Raw genomic sequence first — 9263 nt, forward strand, 5'->3', positions numbered from 1 at the left:
AAAAATAAAAAATGCAGACATAGGTAGTGAGCACGTTGTTAAGAATAAACCAAACAAAACAGAGCTTTTGAGGTGTTTTTAGCTCTCCGCAGGATCGCTCAGAAATTCGGTTCAAACGCAAAGCGATGCCATGCCTCGAATTCCTGAACAATCCCGGCACTGGGGTAGCGGCAGTGACAAATGCAATCGGTCACACCGATTATTCAGCACTTAAAGTCGCCCTGCTCTTGCGATCAGCATTCACAACTGTTTCCTTTTTTTTTTTTTTGCCCTGCCACTGCAGAGCAGCAGCAGCAGCGAGAGCGAATCGGGTCCTTCAGCACAGCACACACCAGTGACCATTTTCCATAGCCTCTGACCCGCCGCAGAGACGCAGTTATTTTAACAGCCTGATGTCATTATTTCAAGCAAACCACTGCAAAGCGAAACTTCACAGCCTGATCACCCCTCTTGCTACTGTGGAGGGGCACTTCCAGGGGGACACATGGACAATATAACGTTTGGTACGTGTATTAATACATAAAAAAGTTATTTCAGGTTGGTTTTGTGTAACGAGACAGGAGCCATCCCACATCTTTTTTTAAGAAAATGAACTCTCATATGATGGGAAATATAAAAGAATCGCCCCAAATGCATAAACACCGTGCTTTTTGTTTAAATCCAGGGGTTCTTCAGACCAAAATGCTGCAGCGCCCCAGCCTTAGCGGTGCACGTAACGCCGAGGTCTGTAGGTGCTCTGCAACTGCGGGATGAGCAATCGCAGCGCCCGAGGTCTTCAGGTAAATGCCCTGCTTTCCAATAAACTGAAATCGCCCCGGGGCTGTAAACATCCTCAGACAGCACAACCGTACCCCAAACACCTGAGTCACCACCCAAAAGCGGGGCTTCTTCAAGTAATTTCAGGCGCTAGACAACTCAACGCGGCATCAAAAGAGAGCAGCCAGCCGTCTAAAGCACGACCGGGGCAAAAGAGGGGGAAAGAAGGAGAAATAGGCTTCGGCTTGGACCAAAGACACACGGCAAGCTTTTGTAAAAAAAAATAAATAAATGAAAAAAATCCCCAGATTCCACGCCGGTGTGGGAAAAAGAGAGGAAATGTCTTGCTGAGCGGCACACGAGGGGCACAGCCGCCCGTGCGGGAGCCCCGGGGGCTGCCCGGGTGTCGCTGCGTGCCTTGAGCCGCAGGCGGGGGGCTGAGCACCGCCTCTGCCCCTCACAACGAGCCCTCACGCTTCAGCACGGCGGCTGCCGGAGCACGGCGGCTCCCCGGCTGCCTTCAGCCGGCTTGTAGGAACCGGGGATGCCCCCCCAAAGAGCTCCGGAGCCGCCCGCCCGCCCGCCCCGTCGGGGGTACTCACCGGGCGGCCGCGCCGCTCGTCTCAGCCCGCAGCCTCCGGGAGCCTCCCGCATGTGCACGGCGGCTCCGGCCCGCCCCGGCCCGGCCCGTTCCGCCTCCCCTCAGCGCCGATCGGCTCCGCCCGGCCCCGGGCTCACCCTCCCGGGGGTCCCGGTGGGGTCCCGGGTGCCGGCCGGGGCCGAGAGCTCGGGGTTGGACGGGGCCGGGGGCGGCCGAGGGGGGAGATGAAGAGGTAAGAAGGAGGTTTGCTGAAAGAGGCTGGCTCAAAAGTTAGCTCTACTCACAGCTTCCCTCCCCCTCCCCTCCTTCCCAGCCCCCGTTTTTCTCTCAGGGAAGGCAAGGCACAGGAAATTTCAATTACAGAAAGCCTAGGTATGAGAAAAGGGTGAAGATTACCAGAATAAAAAAAAAAAAAAAAAAAAAAAAAGAAAAAGAAAGAAAGAAAGAAAAAAGCCTGTGAAACCCAAAGTATAACTCTCACTACCTGCTGGTAGACTGGAACGAGAAGTGCTCAGGCAACCGCAGCGCAAGACAGAGGTGGGGGAGAGGAGCCTGTCCTCAGGTGCAGCCGCTGCTCCTCTGCACCCCCGTGGCTATTTCAGCACCGGTCCGTGCTGCCTTTCGCACATTTTCAATCCGCCCGCTGGTGGACTGCCACCATATCTGAAAGAGCTTATCATTAACAAGGTCCCCGTTAGCTATTGTCCCTCCTCTTTGTTAGGCGTCGATAACAAACTCAGCTTTCCCGGCAGCGTTGCTTCATAGTAACTTTTGCTAGCTTGAGTATTGAAGCAAAGGTGTTTTGGGGACTGACATCCAAACAACCAATTATAGAAAGCATTAAGTTGTAGAGTCCAGAGTCTTTGAGTTTGAACCCCTAGTACACTTTGTCTCTCTTCCAAATCCCTGTATAACATTAGCACTTTTTTTTTCTAGACAGAAGAAAGTGCTGACGAAGTTCACAGAAATACTATGCATGCACTGTGCAAGTCTGTACCCTGTGAAACTCCAAATATCACCAGTTTCCTTTTAAGTATATAACTTATTTCCCCTCTGTCTTTTTTTAGTTTACACTTTTAACAATACTTCTTCCCAGCACGCGCTTCATCTACAGCCTGTAAAGCCAGGATTCGTGTCATTTTAACATAGGACTCCAAGAGGATTTCATATGAAGTCTCATCTCTGGTACCCTGTCCATCGCTCCCTCTTACTGGGTGTATTTGCTTTTCATTTTTTGAAAAAAAAAATTATGCAGCCGTTACATGAGGTGCTCAACTGGCACTAGCAAAACTTGAGTAGCATTTTACTCATCAATGAGGCATTTAAGGGAAGGTGCCCGTCAGGTGGCCCGAGTGATCAGAATTTTGCGTCGCGATGACGGGAAACTAAACTGAAAACACCGATCCAGTGCCTATCATAAGGTGCAGCTACTTTCTTTTTTTCTTTCTTTTTGCCTAAGGCTTAACACCAAAGTCTGCTTTTTCATGCGATTCCTTCTCATTGAGTTGTGTCGAAATAGCGCGTATGTTCCCAAGAACTGTCATGGAACAGCTTTGATATTCCAGATGTTTTATAAACCCTCTGCTATTCTACCAGGCTTTGAAGCAAGATATTTGCTAACTATTATTCTTATTTCAAATGCTACTGCATTCCAGAAATGGATTGAAAATGGTTTTTGCTGCCAGCCACGTGGACTAGCCCAGTACGTTGTGTGCTGGGTGTTCCTTCAAGGCGACGGAGCAAGGCTCTGTCTTACAGGCCGAACCCAAGGTAATTCTGTGTTGCCTCCCACAAATCTGAGTAAAGGCATGGTGCTGCCCAGGCAAACACCGAGAACTTCAGAATCATAAAGAAAACAGCGTGCTCCCTGCAGCCAGATGTCCCACCGAAGCCTTCATCCAGGGCTCGGCTGCACAGAAGGAGCAGGAGGGCAAGGCCCCAGCTGCAAACGGAGCTGCCGAGTGCTGTGCCAGCCGGCCTGCGCCCCGAGAGCTGCCTGGGACAGAGGATGATGTCAAGGAAAGTACGGAGTCATCTGTTCTCTGCGAGGAGGTGGCGTCTGCAGTTCTGAAAATGAAGCCTGGGAAAGCACCACCAAGAGCTGACATAACGTGGTGTTCGGTGATCGTGGTGCCGGTGCTCTGAGGAGCATTGGTAGCAAAGCAGGGGGCTGTAGCAAGGAGGCCAAAGAAAGGCCGTCACGAAATGTAGTTAATGGTTGCAGTGGGGTCTTACAGCTCAGGCAACGTTGTGCCTTCTGAGATCCACAGCTGCATGGTGCTGAGAGCAGGCCTGCTGTTCCAGTAAGCTGGTTTTCGAGGGGTGAAGCCTCCGTGATCAAACTGAGAATATGCCAGTGCATAACTGTAAACGCAAGGCATACGGTCGCTGGTTGAGTATGCGCTTCAGAGAATCCTGTTACCTTGGGTGGAGTCTGCTGCCGGGGGAGAATTGCAAACTGTCTCCTGTCATTTACTGCCTACAACATTATGGTGCTTACAGAAACAGAGGCAGGGAGGTATGAGATACGGGTCTGGTGTTACCATGCCTCTCTGTCACATCTACCACAGCCTCCAGTGCTACAGATCAGAAGGGAATCACCAGTGGGAGATAAACTAGCCTGGCAGAATCCTTTCTGCTTCAGCCCACTCTCATAATCCGATGAATGCTGGGACAAAGGAAAACAGTGAGTACAGAACATGGATGTTCCGTGTATACAGTGAAAATAAAGCTGATGTTCATGATGTAATGAAATCCATATGTATACTATCCCTGGCAATCCCTGCTCAACTTCTAGAAGTGAAAGATGAAATATTTTATCTGGGAAAGAAAAGTACACATAAAAGGAGATTTCTAAAACAAAACAGATTGGGAATGGCTTACTCAGCCTTTGCAAGGAAAAAATGCTATCTTTGCGTATTTTAAATACAAGATTTAAATAATAAGAATAATAAGTACACGTAAAAATTTTTAAGTACAAGAAGTTGTAAATGGTGAAAAGCTGCCTTTTTTCCAAATGTTTTAATGCAATCAGAGAAAGTTAAAATGATGATTGATGAAAGAAGACTGGAACTCGGTCAGAAAATAGGCAAGTGCTAATGTTAAAATTATTGCTGAAGAAAACAGAATTCAAATTCAAAAGTGAAATCAACGGGTGTAGACCTTACACTCTCTGGTTATGTCAAGTGGTAGATCTGGAAATAACCTTGAGAAAGAGTAATTGTGAAGGAATAGTTGTGAGTCATCACCAACAAAATGATACGTGAAGAGTGACAGCTTGCTGGGAGTTAATTACTGAGTGCTTAAAAGCCAGGAAAGAGAATGTGAGTATATCCAAAAAATCTGCAGTGATTGTCATCAGTGATCAGCCATGGAAGAGTAATGGTTGTTTCTTTAATGCATTCCCTTGGTGACTTTCTCTGGAGCTCTTGGTTTTAGTACATTGTCTAGTCTAGCTTAGGGAAAGCTGTTGCAGTGTTTGCATCCCCGTTCTTTGAAAAGTGCGCCACAGGTTTTTTTCTTCTTCCCTTTATTTTATTTTTTTCCCAACAAAATTCCATGTTCCACTCCATGTGCCTTTCCTTTCCTTTCCTTTCCTTTCCTTTCCTTTCCTTTCCTTTCCTTTCCTTTCCTTTCCTTTCCTTTCCTTTCCTTTCCTTTCCTTTCCTTTCCTTTCCTTTCCTTTCCTTTCCTTTCCTTTCCTTTCCTTTCCTTTCCTTTCCTTTCCTTTCCTTTCCTTTCCTTTCCTTTCCTTTCCTTTCCCTCTTTAAGCGTCTTGACCAGCCTTGCCTCCCAATTCTTATATTAGCAGTCTGCCCTTGCATTTGAATTCTCTTGTTCAGGCCACCTTCCCCAAAAGTTCCTTTTGGTGAGCTATTTTCTGGCACCACCTTCACGATGGAAGCTCCTTGCCTCTGTCACTGGGGTCCCAGCCACTGTGCTGGTGTGAGCCAGACGGTGGCTCAAAGCAGGGAAACGCCTGCCTGAAAAATCATCATTAATACCATTTTTTCATGTTTTGCCAGCTGACATTTTAGCCCCACCAGTCCTTTGATCCAATTTGCTGTGGAAGAATATGACTCAGGCCCCAGTGGAAGAGGTGGAAACCCTAAATGTGGCAGAGGAGCCACGGCCGCTCCGGCTGGCCAAACTGCACCGCTGCTGAATGTCAAACCTCAGCACACGCTGCCCCGTTTCCAGGAACCAGACTTGGGCTGTTCATTCCATCTGCCCCTCTTGCTGCTGTGTCTTTAGCTTCGTTAGTGGCTTCAGCTACTCAGATGTCGGGTTCCTTGCAATTGAAGTAACTGCTACAGCAATAGGTTGGGAAGCAATTAATTGCGTGTTTGTTTCTTTGATATTCCAGGTATTCTGGGTGCTGGCTCTGTTGGCTGTACACCCACCGTTGATGCCCATGATTCTAGATTTGCCTTTACCTAGCAGAGTGAAATCAGTTACCTAGTTCTGTAAATGCAGTTGTCCTGACTCCTTGTAACTGAGCAAGGTAAGGCTGAACTCAGGGAGCCTGAGTCCCACAGTACAAGTTTAGGAAATCATATGGAAGATGTAGGATAGACGCTGTCACCTGGCACCTTTATGAAGTTAAGAATTATGGAGGTTTTATTGTTGTTGTTTTGTTGTTGTTTTTTAATATTCTTGTGCCAAGACTGATTTCTCTCTATTAAGGAAAGACTTGACTGCTTTGGTAAATAGCAATCCTGAAGTCTTCTTTAATTGATCACTTTTACACTTTGTGTTATATTTATTGTGTTTAATGCTTGCTTTGATATTTTATCCTAGTGCTGCTTCCATTGTTTTACAAGTGACATTTTCATAGGATTTGGCTTTATGAAGCTAACATTCAGTGAAGCTAGTAAAGACACAAAACCACAGCCTTAGTTCTCACATCCTCTTCTACGAAATTCAAGTTTAGTTTCATTCTCTGCTGCTGTGCTCAGTCCTTCTGCCCTTTGAAAAGCTACTCTTCCCTCTTAAAGAATGAATCCTGTTGAAGGCTAAGAAATGTGAGGCATGCCAAATAGCGTATTTTTAGTGAATATTTGTACTTCCATTGTGTAACCATTTCACCTGCTGTCATTTTTCAGTTGCTTTGTGTTCAGAATGATTTTGCTGATCCAAGCATTTATTTGCAGCTTTGCTTGCAAGTCTTGGTCACAACCTGGGCTTTGATCTTTTGTCTTTGCATTCAGAAATCCCCAGATGTTTACTGTTGTCATTTTGCTTTGTGAAACTCTAACTAAAGTTTTTAATCAAATTTTACCCTCTGTAGTGTATTTATCTGTAGCTAAATCTTTTTCACAATTTATGGATAAGCAAATGCTTATAAATCTTTCAGCATGGAGTAGTCTGACAAGCACATGCAGAATAAAAACGAGCAGCACAAGATTACTCATTGAACGTTTCCGTTATCTTCATTTTCTTGTACTGTTCCTATTACTGGATGTTTTACGGTGCTATACTCTAGATCCTGAAGCTTTACAGGAAATAGCAATTATTACTGCCCTGGCTCTGTGGATAAGAAACTGAGGCAAAGTGACTTGGTTGCAGACAGCTGGTGACTGAGCCGAGACTGAAAGCCAGCTCTCCTGTGCTTCAAACGCTCAAACAGGATGCATGGGATGGTGGCTGCAGTAGCATAAATGATTATAATTGTAACTAGTGATGCATATTTAATGCGTATCTTACTACGCATTTCTTTTATTTGTTAAACATTTAGTTTAATTAATTTTTAAACATACTTTTTGAAGGGGAGCAGCAAGCAACACGTCCCAGAGGACAGTGTCTCTGACTAACCTGTATCACGCTGTCAATAACAGTTTTCCATCCGAGCTTAGAATTCCCACCGGTACACGATCACACCTGATACACCCTGTACTGACACAATGGCTGCAGATAAGAGCTGGCAATGAATGACTTTGCTGTTGTCAGAGCCTGTCTGAGCTTTGAAAAGGTTGCTTTCCATTTTCTTACTCCTTTCTACTTTGTTCTCTCTTGCCATTTTTTTTTCCTGAGGTTGTGTTAGGTCTGTGAATAGCAATGAGGAACAGCCATGGTGCATCTCTCTGGATCAGGAACTAGAGTGGTTTGAAATTTAATTACTTTACATTTAAATGAGTGGCTTGCATTAAGAGCATTCCTGTTACAGAGCTCGTCCTCAGGCTGGTGAGCACGGATTTTCTGAGGGCTTTATCTGCATCTTCAGGACAGACACCAAGATAAGGAGGCAGGGTCACTGCTTTTGTACATCAGGAACAACAGCACCATGCGAAGTTCTCCCACACTGTACTTCGACAGCAGCTGATTTCTCTGTGTTACTCATTAGGCATAAAAAAAGAAAAGTCTTGTCATAAAATAATTACATACAGATTTCACTTGCATGGGATAATGTATAGATGAGTCTGCAGTCTCACAGGTTGAGTGGTACATAAGTGAGAGATCAATGCTTTTTGGTCTATATTGTCTGTGGAGACAGACTTTAGTCAGCACACGCTTCCTTTACGTGCCTCAGCTGCACATCGAACCCATGCTACAAGTAAGCTGAAGAGCCCATGAAACTCATTGCCAAACTGGTAAAAAACCTGTGGAACTCACTGCCACGAGATTCAGCTGCCAACAATACAACCAAACTTGGAAAAAAGGTTGGGAAGTGCTGGAACTGAGAATTAGAGAGCTCGTAATATTTGGGGAAGGAAGGGAATCTGTAGATGTTAAAGTAGCTCTATTAAGAATGACAGCGTGATTTGATTCTGAGTGCTGAGCCGTCCATATACTCAAGAGTTGCCTGCTGCAAGGATTTTGGTGTCGTGCTTACATAACAGCTAGCTCAATTCCCGTCACTCAGGATGCTGGTTTTTACCACTAAGCACTGCACTTGGTGGAAAGAGGGCTTGGGCCTGATGCAAGGGCCTTGCAAGGTCAAAGCAGGCAAAGACAAAAAGCAGAGTCAGGAGCACGTCTAACGGGTAAAATCTGAAACTGAGGACACAACGTGGTGCCAGGCTGCTGGCAGAATCCCAGCTTTCATCATGCTCTGGGCAGTTTATGAACATTCATTGCCAAGCATCACAGGGGTCTATTCCATACCTAACCCATCACCACCATCTAAATGGGTTAGAAGGAAGAGAGAGGGAGACTGCGTTGTATATTTGTGCCCTTCTCCTTCTGTTTCCCCCTGGTAACCAGTCCTTATTCACCAGATGCATCCATTTGCACACGTGGAGAAGAAAGGCTTCCTTCAGCCCCAGCAAAACCCATGGCAGTCACGCCACTGATGAAGAACGTGTGAATGGCAAGAGGGGGGCAGAGGATTCAGCCCTGCACGACTGCGTGTGGTGATTTCCTCAACGGGAAAGGAACTAGCCTCCTTCATCCACAAATCCATTTGCAGGTATCTCTCCTAGGGTAATTTAGCAACGCTACACGTTCAGACTTTATACAGCAGGCGCCTGAAATGTAAGATCACACTTTCCGTTCATTTTTTCTGAAAACAAACAAACAAACAAACAAAAACAAGCACTTCCATGTAGCAGTAAACACCCCACACAGGTTGCTTGTTCAGGCAACATAGGCAGCTCAAGTCTCAGGATGTGGACATTGAAAAAAATATCTTCCACACCTCACATTTTGGCTGCTGATAGTATGTGGCTGTTCTTTTACAATTTCCTTCCTGCACAGGCAGCAATCACTAATTTTAGACTAGCTTACATGTAAGAGTAACATTTCAGGCTTGGAAACAGTTTGCTGCTTCTCAAGAACAAACCTACCACATCTTGCCAGGTAAAATACTACTTGGTAAATTTAAGTGACAAATGGCAGATCTCTTGGTTTAAGAGGAGACAGGAATAGCCCCCAACTGTTCTGGTTTGAAGGTATCCAGGACTAAATG

Source organism: Netta rufina, assembly GCF_964035555.1.
Source record: "Netta rufina genome assembly, chromosome: 8".
Taxonomy (NCBI): domain Eukaryota; kingdom Metazoa; phylum Chordata; class Aves; order Anseriformes; family Anatidae; genus Netta; species Netta rufina.